Genomic DNA, 13,595 nt, shown 5'->3' on the forward strand with positions numbered 1-13,595 from the left:
GTCAAGTTTCCTCAACATTATGGGTGAGGTGGAAGACCAGCAGCATCAAGCTCGGTGACAATCAGGTAACAAACAGCTCGCAGTCATGTCTCTAAGCAGGGATCACCTTCTAGTATTATGAATATGGTACCTACCCCTATTTAATGCTGTCTACAGAGAGATCGGAGAAAGCTAGCACTAGAGCTGGTAGAAGAAAAGACTGGACTGCCGGGACACTCTCCATTACTGCCTAAGGTGCTGGAAAGAGGTAGAAAGTAGGCCTAGGGTGGGCCTAGCGGATTTTCTCATCCTCTGCTCGTAGCGTAGGGATCCGGGGCACCGACCAGAAGCTAGACAGAAGAATGACCTTATTTTCCTTTACTCTCCATTTGGCCTTCGCTATTTGATTATTCTCTATGGTCTCTGTGCTTGGAAAAGGAATAGGTTTACTTTTTCTTTTATGCCTACTACGTACAGGGATATTTCAGATTATTACAGGGTCTTGCACCATGTGACGGACTTTCATCCTTCTTCTTATGCACTTGCTACTCAGGAAACCTCTTTTAAGAAAGACCAAGCTGAACCCGGACTAGGTATAAGAGATCCTTACACTCTCTCGCTAGCTTATCTACTAAGATAAGAAAGACCTACTGAATATTGCTTGGATAGCTACACCGAGTTTATCAAGATCAATACCGATGCTTCTTCTAATCCATCGTCTTTAAGAGCAGGCGAGGACTTTCTTTTAGCTACCGGCTCAAAGAAAAGAGATTAGCCGGCGGAAAGCGTGGTAATTCATTCATTTCATCGGAAAAGGATCGAACAGGAGTCATCGCATCGTTTCTAGATCTTCGATACCTCTATATTCTTCAGAATAGGTCCTAAAATGGTCAATCGATTGTTTTCTCAACGGGAATCGAGGAAATGGCAAGGGATGCACCGGTATCTGGACACGTGATGGACCCTGTAGGAAATATTCCTTTGTGGAAGGCTTTGGTTATACCTGGGTGGCAAAGCGAAGTTTCTGGTGGGTAGGTGTCTAAAACAACCCTCTGCAAGGAAGCACGCCCGTATCAATCCTTTAATCTTGGATAACGTTTTCTAGAAATAGGAGTGACAGTCGGGTCAGACGAAATCAAATCTGTTGCGGTGAGCCGGGCTATGACCCTAGGCCCCGTGCCTACTTATACATTTAATAAAGAAGTTATTCGCGACCGAGCGGAAGCTCTGTATCTGCCATGTCCTATTTACCGCCTCTGTCTGTTAGGCCAAGGCTCTCTGCTTCAATAAGAAAAGTAACAAACGCCTTGGGCTATTACATTTGCTGGGTACGCCTCTATCTTTTGTTACCACCTTTACTACTCGTAAGTCACGGGCCTTCTCCCTGAGCTGGGCTATCCTGCGCTTTTGAATAAAGTTGTTGATGAAGGGTCGATGTGAAGATAAAGGCATGGTCGATTTACTCTTTTGGGTTCTCGGAACCAACGGGCTTAACGCCCCAAATAGGGGCTTTTCTACCTTTGATGGTGGGTGACACGTCGACCGACTTTAAAGTGGTTATGCCGTGCTAAAATGATTGATAAGATCGACCGAGCATTGACATGTCCATCTCGTACTCTTTACTGGCAAACCCATTTGAGGAAAAGGGTACCTAATGATTTTCCTTTGGATTTGCGTTTGGTATATGACTCAGGGAGGCGGGAGCACATGTGCGCAAATACTAGTGATGTCTTTGTGTTTAATGCCATTAAAACACGCTAGGATCGGCTTTGAACAGCTCTCATGATGATGAAATTGAACTTCGATTGATTGATGAAAGCAAGAAAGTTTCTAGGGGAAGCTCCTGGCGAGGGGTCTTAATTCGCTGGATGGTACAGGTTGAAACCTCCCGTTTCCCTTGAATGGTACCCTAGGGTAGGTGTGTACTAATAACACCAGGGCGATCTCTATATCTATAGGGACAACTATGATAGGGGGGGTCTGTCGTAAATCCAACAAAGTATGGTAGCTCAAGCGGGGAGCAATCTGCATTTGAGAATGCTATGCTAGCGGTGAACCTAAATCTGACGATGAAGGGGGCCAGCACTTAATGAGTACGGAATTTCATAACCGGGGTGCGAAAGGAATGCACCCGAATAAATCAATGAATGAAGCTCAGGCCACGAATTCTTGAATCTAAGAGCGGGTGGTGAAGTTGGGCACTCTCGAAACCTCTGTTATGACTTATTTTGTTCACCTTTTGGTTGGTTTTAGACTGGTCTCCCGGAGAAGTAGGCGACGGTAGAAAGCATTTTTATTACTCCTGTTGAAGGAGGCAGTGGTCCAATTGGCTATTGAAGTCGGTGGATTCTGCCCAGAGTAATCTCTAAAATAGTGAAGCCAGTAGCAATGACTTCGTTTTCAAGCTACTGAAATGCACTTAAATGTTGCATTTTGATTAGCAAATTACACGAGCGATGCGGCGGCCATTAATATTTATCCCTTTAAATTATTGTTTCTATTCGTTGAACCAAGTTGGATCTGTGATACCAGGGTGGTGGCTTTAACAAATAAGCTCCAATTGATCCATTATTGGAGGTGGCCACCGGTGGTAGCCCTTAGGAAGTTCTTAACTGCGCTAATTCACCTCTTATTTCTCTTACAAACCCGCCTCCGTAGGGGCTTCAAGCGAGCGCGTTTCGATGTCAACGAAGGTACGCCCAATTAGGGATTGAATTCTCTTAGAATTCAATCAAAAGAGCATAACGTCTTAGCTAAATGTCTGACATAGCGTCTGATCCCGGTGAATTGGGTTAGTTAACCGCACCCTTTGGTGAAGAAGGGGGTATTCCTAGGCACTAGTTATTTTCTTATGTGTAGACTTCGACCTTACAAAGTATGAGTCCGTGCCTTCCTAAGTTGGTCCTTAATTTCCAATGAAGTTTTGATTTTCTCGAGGGACGTAGCAAACTGTTTGGTTGGCTCCGAGCATTCTAAAAATAGAGTCCTGCCTGGACAATGTTGATAACGGGAAATCTCTAACCTCCGTGGTGGGTGTGAAGAAGGGTACAGCTAGAAAGCGAGAGAATATCTTTATGGATATGAGTCTGAGGCAGAAGTCTCTGAATGCGGGCCTGACGAACCTTTTGTACCAGGATCATCACGAGACTCTGTTTCTGTGGTAGATGACTCAATAGGCAGGGCCTAGAACCTCTAAAGAGGGTGTGACCGATCACCAGATCACGATCAAGAAGAGTCAAAGCTGTCTTACTAGCGCGAGCAATCATCCAACTATGGTGGTTTCTCAACCGGTGGGTACATTTCTGTTGCACATTGTGAGTTCATATTTTCTTTTCTAAGAAACAAAAGTTCGAGCAGATGCCGTTCTAGCAGGTACAAGAACTCCCGTTCGGTAGGCGTCTGCTTTAGCAATGTCTTTGATTTCCAATCCTCGATCAACAATTTGAGGAAGACGAGACAGAAGCCTTTGGATGAAACCAATGAATCTTCCGATCCGAAAGACTAAGGGCTAGGCGCTCACCTACTATCTACACATTTCCTCTTTGGCGTTGGCTCCACCAGTTTTGACTGCGAGTCGCTTTAGTTATCTCAAATCTTTGGCAGGAAGGGGCCAAGCCAAATAGTGCTCTTTAGAAGCGTAATCCGTGCTTGAAACTCCTTCGCTAGGATCCAAAAACCTATGCTTCCGCTCTTCCTCACCAGGCAATGCTTACTCTTCTCGATCAAGAGGGCTCTTTTGGAGACTTTGAAGCTCAAGGACACGACAGCGCTTGAAACAAATGCTTTGTTTTGGCACCTTCGTCTTCCTTTCTAACATTAGTAAATTCGAGCTAATGGGACCAGTTTTGAATTGCCTAGAGGGTGGAGAAGTCACATCATCTGAGGTTTGTTGTGGGTTCAATTATGACCCCGGTCTAGAAGACGGAGTGGTTGCACGTGTAAGTACATCATGTTACATATCTATTTTAAGCTAAGCTAAATGCCTAAACTAAACAATTTTATATTAAGCGCGGCATCCTCTCTTCGGGGCGAGCCCTATCGATGATTTAATTCTGTACAATGTGAAACCTGAAATACCAACGGTAGTTTCCAAGTGCCATCTCTATTCGACTCCCATGCTTATTCTTGAACGCTTGAAGGGGAAGTCCGGGCTGGGTCAGCTAAAGGCGGAGCCGGGCGGGATATGGTATTAGCTCTCTATGTGCTATTAGCTTAAGCTTATCACTCCAGCTTATTACCCTAGGCAGAGGGGGGTAGGGGAGCATCACTAGAGAGTCTCCGTACCCGGTACAAGATCCTGGCTTATATAAATTCATTCAAGGTTATGGCTGAACTGGTCTCACCGCTTCCTTCCTCAATGCTAGCGGGACCCTTGCTTTCCATTGCCTTTCGAAGGGGACCGACCATATGCATACTTCTTTTTGTACAACTTTGCTCTGTTGGAGCCTTTGCAATAAGAAAGTGGATTAGGAGAGAGAGCTCGCAGACGATGTTCCCTTCCTTCTATATATCTATATATCTATCGCCCCCGGGCACTCCAGAGCCAGTGTGACATTCTATCCGAAATGCATGCATCTCACATTAGTTAGCCATCCATGACCCCGTGTGTGTTTCCCAATTGCTCATCCAAACCATCATTTCTTTCTTCCATCCCCACGTATGGGAACGGAGATCTGACCCAAGGAAGGAATTGCCTTCTTTCTCATGCCAACCAGATGGATGCGGCCCAGAGCTGAGTGAAATGAGAGAATTCCCTCTGGGTGAGCGCTATGGAGATAGGCCAGGATCAATGAAAATAATCGAGATCGATCGGTATCCATCGCTCAGAGAGCTGCTTTCTCCCCGATATCTGTATCTGCTTTCGGACGGGCTCTCGGCCAAACAAGCAAGAAGAAGGAAACTTCCATTTCGCATAGCTGCTAAAGTAGTCGTTTTTGTCAAATCATACTTCTGACCAATAGTATCAGTGGCTTTATGCGTCCGCAACCTAGTTTTGTATCTGCATAGTGAAGGAAAGAAAGAAGCATGTTAAGGTGACTTGAGGGAAAGACTGATCCTGATAGACAAGAATGGTATGGTTATGCTTGAGCACGCCAAGGTGGTATTGAATATCGACATAAATATAGCCCATTGGGCCGGCTTTAGGATTATGCTTACTCCTACTGTGGAGAAAACCAGAGGAGTCCGACTACCATTTCTTCGTATGAAGTACGTACTTGTTCTTCACCGTGCAAGCTCTACAGGTTTCGGAATCCGAGGCCTTCAAGTTCAACCGTAGACGTAGAAGCAAACCGGTACTTAAGCATCGATCGAATGAGAAGTAGGTTTTAGAGCTTGGTATGCCCGTGCGAAGGAAGAGGAGTGAACGACCGAGGAAGACCGTATCCTGGTGCAGCGGAGACCGGTCTTGCTGATCAAACATTGTACTTACTGTATTAGTATTTAAGCAGCCCCTGTCCATCTGGTCATAGATTGGAGCAAAAAAAATGAGCAATGCATCACAAGGCGGAAAAACCTATTTGAAAAATCCAATCCATCCGAGATTCTCTGGCCGCCCGAACACTACACAGTCAATCGCTAAGAAGAGTAGACTCGACTATAAAGGAGGACGAATCGAGACCGCTTTCTGGTCTGCTTGGGAGAAAAAGTACTCAAGTTGTCGTAACTTATGCGGGTGCCAATCGACCTTTACAAATGCTGATAAAGTGGGTTGTGGCTCACCCTAAGGGGCTTCTGGCTGGTGCTTCTGCCAAGTTTTTGTTCTGGCTCCAGCAATAACATCGAGGGTTCTCTCCCAAAGCGCTTACTTGTAGCAGCCCTAAGGAGTCTTTTGAAGTGCTCGCATTCGTAGGCTCCGGCTGCGGTTAGAAGTTATCATAATTCGAGGATGATGGATTTCTTATTCACAAGCTAGATCGTAAAAGGAACGAAGCCCTATAGTAGGTGCTTCCCAGCTCTTCACGAGGATCAATGCGGCTTGAGGACACTATCGTCCGTTATACAATAATCCTTCTTTTACCTCAACTAAAATATAGGCATGAGGTACCGTATACATAAGAAAACGAACTGACTAAAAAATGGGGGAGGCGGCTTTCGCTCAAATGAAGATCAGATCACGAAATCATTCTACGATCGACCGAGTTATTCTCTATATCTTTTTCTAAAATAAGAAGACAGAGAGACTCGGCTTCAAGATGGAGATTGACCATCTGCACCTGCTCATTCCATTATTCTATTCCGATAAATCCGGACTACAATCTTCAGACAGAGGGTCCCTTCGATAAACTACTTGTCTCATTGGGAATACCCTCTTATGGAGAGCTAGATTCCGTAGTGGAGTTGACTTAGCTAAATTAGCAACTTATCGATCTGCTGTAGCTTTTCAAATCCACTCTAACCGAACTATGTTAATTATGGAATACCGCCTATCCTTAGAAAATAAGAAGATTGTCCTTGTACTTGCTCTCTCATTCCTGGGAGTCCTTCAAGGGTATCAGATCTTGAAACTGGTTTTTCTTTCGCGCTTCCCCTAGCGCAGGCAGTAGTTTGATAGCGAGTTCACCTTCCTAGTAACGTTTGCTCATTTCATTCATTCTCATTCAAATCTACTTCTAAGGCATGTGAAGTACCAGTTGTGGACAGATCCCTTGGCAGAGTATCAACTTGAGATTCTTCTTTCACCCTCCAGGAGTTCGGTTCTTTTCTTTCTATATCAGAATACGACGTAGAGGCTGAGCCTGCCGATTGATCAGACTAGCCAACTAAGGGGCCATTCACTTCTATAGAAAAATAGGTGTACTGCGCGAAAGCTTCTCTTTATGAAAACCCCTCTGAGTCGTCTATAGCCGCCAAATCCCTTTTGATTCTGTTGTCAGAGGTGCCTTTCAATTTCATTGACCTTGGTACTGCATTTCATAGATACCTTCGCTATTACAGTAACGCAATTGTCCACTGAACCCATTGACCTAGGTACCGAGTCTGTTATGCGTACGTCTTTTCGGACTCTTTATTTGTTTGTGGACAACAGAAATTCAAACATGAGAAAAGGGGATCATTCCATTTTGAACACACCCATCTATCTCATCTGACCTCTCCGAATTCCCGAGTAACGAACCATGGGCTATAGATGGTTGGGGCATATCATCATCCGGAGGGAGTGGTCTTAATATCGATGTCTTTCTTTAACCTTTGGGAGGTCGAACCACTGAACCTATTTCTTTGACCTTGGGACCGATAGGAAGAAGAAAAAAAAGCAAGGACGAGTGGAACGAAGGAGACTAGACTAGCGTTAGGAAGGACAAAGGAGACAGACAGAATTTACATCATAAAAAAAAAAGGACTTTTTGAAGTTTGAGTGAGGATAATTGTCTTCAATTTCGGAGAATCGGCTGAAAAAACGCGGAATTGTCTTCGCCTTTGTAAGCGAAAATGTCCAGCCTATCTCGCTTTTAGCCTTCATGGTGAATGGCCCACCCTTTCTTTGAACCTTGTCAATGATCGAACGAACTTACAGATATGAACTGAGTGCCATTTGATGAGTAAGATCGAACAAGGGAGAGGGATATGGAAAGGATGAAGTAATGAAAGAGGAAGTCATTGCTAGTAGTAACGACTTGTCACGATCCATTGGTTCATATAGAATCCATGTCCTAGGTCTATCAAAAAACATTCTTTTCGCTAAGCGTATATAATAAAATAGAGTGAAAGGGTCCACCCCGAAACCAAGGGGGTACTAACTAACAGCTGAGTCCTCTCCGAACCGCAGGAGATAGTTGCCCATCATACGGCTCACCAACTTCACTTGCCTCTAAGGGGGGCTCGCTCCGGGCAGGTTCGGATCACTTACTATACACGGCCCTACGAAGGGGTTAGGAGCGTTTTCAAGATGATTCTTTCTTTGTCGAGACGAAAAAGGAACCCATCTTTTCGATTGAAAAATGTGAGTCTGTTTTGCCCACTTTATCCATCCCCCTCTATCAAAATGATCAAAAAGGCATTTCAAATGCTTCTTATTCCCGTGTTTGATCTTATCCATCTCTGCCCCGCTTCCATGTGGGCAGAGACCCCTGTAGAGAATGAAGAGGAGCCAAGGATCTTACTCTCAAGAGTGCTTCGATAGGCTCCACTCTCTCCCCTGAATAAGTAAGGCTCCGTTAGCCTGGGCTGAGATGGGGATAACGAGTCGACGATTGAAGCCCCCAACGTTCTGCCAGACACTGGACAGGGGTAAGCTCTGTAAATGTGTAGAGCCAAGTGTAGTGTGGTGTAGTAGTAGGCACTTCTAGGCCCCTTCCCGGCTACTGGGTCACTCCAGTGCTTCGGGTACTACGGACCCTCTGCCATCCATTGCAGCAGAGCCGTTTCATGAGCGGGGGGGCTAAGCGCAGTTCTTTGAATCAAAGGTTTCATGAAATAGAAATCGATTCTTTTTTAGATATCTGGATAGATGGATGGATCTATCTTTCTATTCAGATATCTTTTGCAATCAGCCCCAAATCCTTGATTTGGCCAGGAAACAAAGCACTGCTTTGGGCCCAGGAAGCGAAGGGAATGAGCTCGGCTGCTTCTCCTCCACACTTCTTTATTTCTCCGTACCCCTTCCGCATGCGCTTCGCGCGCCATTGGCGCTTTGCTCTCCTCTTATTTCTTCATTGGAGGGTTCGGATGGACTTCGCCGTTCTTTCCCAACGAAAATGGAAAGGGCTGTATCACATCGAGATGTCGATTCGTTTTCCGCCCCAAATGAGATGGGGAATTAGTCACCTCTGTCCCTTCATCTTTTTGAAAGGAATCGAGGCCCGGCCCGGCTCGCGTCGTTCCAACAACCGACGGGGAGCACCTCAGTATACGATCGCGCGCAGTAACTGGGAGTCCTATTACACCTAAGGCCAACTTCCATTCACCAAACCCAGGTTCATCTCGTGTAGTGATTGTGGACTCGTACAAGGATATGGAGTCGACGGTTGATGTATCAGACTCGACCCTGTCTTTCGTAGCATGCATTCCCATCTGTGTTGCAACTGATTCGGTAAGCTACGTGTCCGGTGCACGGAAAACTGCCTTCGGTCTCCCAACCTTACTCATGGCAACCTTCCGGCCGCCCAACGACCTATAACGCTAGTCACTACTCCCACTGGGGCTAGGAAGTAAGCCCCACAACCCAAAGCGGCGAAGAACAAATAGAATTTGCTACAAAAGCCGGCTAACGGGGGTATTCCTGCGTATGAGAACATTGTAATGGAGAAGGTCATAGCCGAAATAGGATTCGTTTTGGCTAGAGCGCCCAAATCCGCTATATATTTGACACGGGTTTGCCGTAATGCTGGAACTATGGCGAATGCATCTATCGTCATTGATGCATAAATAAATATACCAATTAGTAGTGATTGAATTCCTTCTATGGTTCCACATGAGAAACCAGTACGAATATAACCTACATGTCCAATCGAACTATGAGCTAGAGGTCTTTTTACTTTCGTTTGGGCCATGGCGGCCAGTGCTCCTAAGATCATAGAAGCAATGCTGCAGAAAAAGAAGATTTGTTGTAATGTACCCCCATAGGAAGCAACAATAGAAACACGTGACATATTTGCAGAAATAGAGATTTTAGGCGCAATAGAAAGGAATGCTGTCACCGGGGTGGGTGAACCCTCATAGATATCAGGTGCCCACATATATAGAGTCAAAAGAGAGATTGAGTCCGAGGGAGAGGGGGGTTTTCTTGGGGCTCGAGAGATTGAATAGATAGGGCCCCACAAGTTGTTAATTCGCCGCTGGGGAATTCACACAAAAGGGAAGGACTTATTCTCAACGAAAAAAGTGCTCTCTGAACCGAACGTGAAAGTTGTTTTCCATCAGACGGCTGTTCACGTAATTCCACTCTCGGCTTGGATTATATATCCATTTGGTCCGCTCTCGGCCATTCCACACGCTGCCTAGCAGAGACGTGGTTATCTGAAGTGGATTCTCTCTTTTGTAGTAGATGCCGAACCTGCTGCTCAGTGGGCGGGCGCAGCAGCTACATGGACCCCTTTCTTTATGTTGTTGCCAGCGCTTTCCCGGGCCGAGCCGGAATTCTTTATTAGAACGTCGGCAGGCAAAGCCCGAAGGAAGGCTGCTATCCCCTCGGCCTTCTTCCTTTTCGATGAAAAAACAAATCGACATCTCAATCTCCGAAAGCTTTTTCCTTACCCAGCTAATATCCCCCCCTTCGTCGAGCCTTTCCTTTAGTGGTAAGGGATATGCACCTTATCTGAACGTCGGCAGGCATTCCGGAATTCTCCTTTTTGGGCCCCGGGTGAACATAGGCTCAAACATGCATGATTGGAGGGGTCCTAGCTATGCCATGCGTTCAATACAAAAAAAAGCCTCTGGGAAGCTGCAGGGATTACAAAAAGAGGGTGCTTTCCTGTGTTGCACTGAAAAAAGGACAAAGGAGAAGACGCTCTTCTACTTTCTTTCTTCCTCCCGCGCCCGCCTAAGCCCGGCCCGCGTTAGAGGGGAAGATTAGCAAAGCGGAAAAAGACAGAGGGAGGGGGAGCTGCATCTTATTCTCTTCGCGAGAACTTCAGGATCGGAGAAGCATTCGGAAGGGGCGAGGCCTTCATTTCGTTGGCAGAAACGATCCAATCCATTCGGGGCTTCGGGGAACCCAAAAACGAACTCTGTTTACTTTTTTCATAGATAGATGATATATATAGGAATAATATATACATCCCTTTACTTTAGATGTCTATGTATCTCTTTTTTAATCATCTCCCGATTCTCTTTTTTTTCTAGTTCGCACTGCTCTTTCTCTCAAAATTGCATCAAAGAAAATAGAGAGAGAGAGAGCAGATGGATCCTATCCCCTATAACGAACACTCATTCCTATCTATTGATAGAAAAGAAAGATCTTCGTCACGGACTTAGCCTTTGTTCCATTTTGTATTTTTTTTTAGGAATTCCTCATATCCAAGGCAGCTCCCCACAAACACCCCACCCATATGACTATGCCCCCTTTTGAATCGACAGTAGATTGGGCTTCATAGCTACTTTCATTCTAAAGACGAATATTAGTCAATAGGCAGGCTTCTTTCAGTAGCAAACATATTCATTTTCACCGGGCTCCGCGCACCTTTGGTACTTCTGGAGGGCAAGCAGTTTTATAGTGACTTCTTTCTTAGGGTAGGGCGACGAATACTTCCAATTCCGGAAAGGTCATTGGGTCGCCTTTGGAAGCTAAAGCTAAAGTTGTAGAAAGCCGGGAGAAAAAGCGAAAGCTTGCTCGAAACGGCCTATACCCTAACCCTCGGAAGCGAAGACGCAAAGCGTCACTTTTCAAAAGGAAGGAGTGAGGCTGACTGAATCCATCCATAAAGCCGCCAAGGAAACGAAGTTCGTTCCCTTTCATCAAGTGGGTAAGGTAGGCAAACCACTTAAGCTTTGCCTTAGACTGACGGAACAAAGCTAAGAAGTAGGCTGAATGGAAAAAGGAAAGGGACAAGGGCGGTCGTCGCTTGGCGCGAAGGCTGCTGGTTCGGTACGGTACTAAAGGTCCTCGGACTTCCAGGCGGTTTTTCTTTTGGGCTGCTGTGAACCCTTGGATCTCGCCAATACAGCCTCCTATGGTTTTCGTTACCGAGATATCTTTTCTTTTTTCCCAGGGATTTTTTGGGTAATCAGCTCCCATGCTGCAAACAGTCAAATCTGAACCTTGTCGCTCTTCTTTCCTCGTGGGCAGGAAGCACACCAGCAGCGTGCGTTGCGTGATTCCACTGTGTTTTTTGCACTTGACTGGGTGGACAGTTGACCGGAAGATAACTTCGATTCGCCCGGCCAGCAGGCGGGCGGCGTGCTTATCTTGTGTGACAACACTACAGAGCGAGTAGCTCTTCTAGTCGGGCAGCTGTGTGACAACACTCCTGAGAAAGCGGCGCTTTTGTGTAACATGCTATGGTCTCAACGCCCTTACGAGGTAGTGATGAGTTTCACGCGCTCTAAGCCCGGCCCGCGCGCAGTTAGGAGGATTGGCCGCTATCTGAGCGGTACCACCCACCCTACCCTACTACCTATAGGGGGCCGTCCGTCCTACAGCCGCCCGAAAAGGAACTGCAGTAATCTTGAATAGGGATCCTACAGCGATAAAAAGAATCCCCATAAAAATACCACTAGATCGAGCACCAGTGATTTCGTATCCGGTCAAAATCTTGGCTAATTGATCGAAGTGGGTAGCTCCAGTAGACCCATAGATCATGGAACAAATAGGGTGGGTAGGCCCAACCACCACACTACACGTATAGACGCGAACCCCCCTCCTTACCGTACGTGCGACTCTCACCGCATACGGCTCGCACAAAGACTCCAAAATCCATCCCGAGCTTTTTATTCCACCTCTCCCTCCTCTCCAATCCAATCCAATCCTCGATCAAACTAGCCTTCCCCAGCAAGAAAACGTATCCGCAGGCGCAACAAAGCGCTCATCCCTTGCTTGTTTTTGAGCGCGCAAGGCGCTCAAGAAAAAACTAAAGGGCTAAAGAACTCCAGCTTCGAAGCTGGAGTTTGCAACTTCCAAACTACAGGTTTTAGCCCTCCTGCTGGGTGGGCGCTTCCTTCGTCTATCGTATGTCTCGCTTGGCTTCGTCCCGAACCAAGGAGGCATGATGGCGGGCGCGTGCGTGTGCCGACTGCAGAGACTACAAGCCGACGCCGGAAGCGAGTCGCTTCTATTCTCGATTGGATATAGATGGGGAATCTCTATAGATCGTCTTTTTTTCGACAACCTCTCTAAAACGCATACGAGAAAATTGCACTTCACGGCACGGCAAAAAAAAGAGCTTCGCTCGGTTGGCCCTCCTAGGCTTCCGCCTACTTTCTCTTCTCTTAAGTCTACAACAAGTGGGAGAGGCAGGATTCGAACCTACGTAGAAAACCTTCAACAGATTTACAGTCTGTCGCTTTTGACCGCTCGGCCACTCTCCCCTTCCCGGGGATACGCCCCCCTCAAACAAAGGGTTCCTGAATAAGAAGGATGGCGGCCTTCGTTCTTAAGTTAAGAAGAGCAGATGGAACTATTAGATTTGCTAGCGTTCCGGGAGAATCAATAAGGTCATTTAGTAAGTTCATAACCATTTCTGTAAAGCAAGGGGCAAAGCTTCTACGACAGCTTCCCCCTCATTGCCATCGTCGGCCTTCCCCAGCTCCCCTCCTTCGTCGCTTCTGGCTAAGCATCTTTCGGCGGAGGAAAGGAGGCGACTAGTCGCTTCTGGCGAAGCAGCGAGTTCATGAGCAAGTGAATGAACGAGCAGCGAGTGAAGTGCAACAGTCGTAAGTAAGGCTCGCCATGTTCCTAAAAGGAGTGACCATCTTTTCTTCCCTTCTACTGACACTGAGCGAGCAGCAAGCATAGGCAATAGTTTCCGTAGGGGTGGGGCGCAAGTGCAGCTTATTGCTACGAAGCTGAATCGAGGAGTTTCCTTTCTTGCTCCGGAGGAAGGATGACCGCATCAATTCTTTCTCTATGCGTTTTTTGATTCGATGTGAGTGCGATGCTATTGTTTATCCAATCAGCTTTCATGGTAATCCGTCACAAGCCGTAGTTCCCAATTTCTCAAGGGAGTGTGGTCTGTAAAATGCAC

At 46.4% G+C, this 13,595-nt stretch overlaps 1 non-coding gene across 1 annotated transcript; it reads right to left on the bottom strand.

The window, feature by feature from the left end:
- Positions 1–12,856: 12,856 nt before the first annotated feature.
- Positions 12,857–12,939, bottom strand: TRNAY-GUA (transfer RNA tyrosine (anticodon GUA)). Its single transcript has one exon. It is a non-coding gene; the product is annotated as a tRNA-Tyr (tRNA).
- Between the last annotated feature and the right edge of the window lie 656 nt (positions 12,940–13,595).

Source organism: Lolium perenne, chromosome 6 (assembly GCF_019359855.2).
Source record: "Lolium perenne isolate Kyuss_39 chromosome 6, Kyuss_2.0, whole genome shotgun sequence".
In the NCBI taxonomy this organism is placed as follows: domain Eukaryota; kingdom Viridiplantae; phylum Streptophyta; class Magnoliopsida; order Poales; family Poaceae; genus Lolium; species Lolium perenne.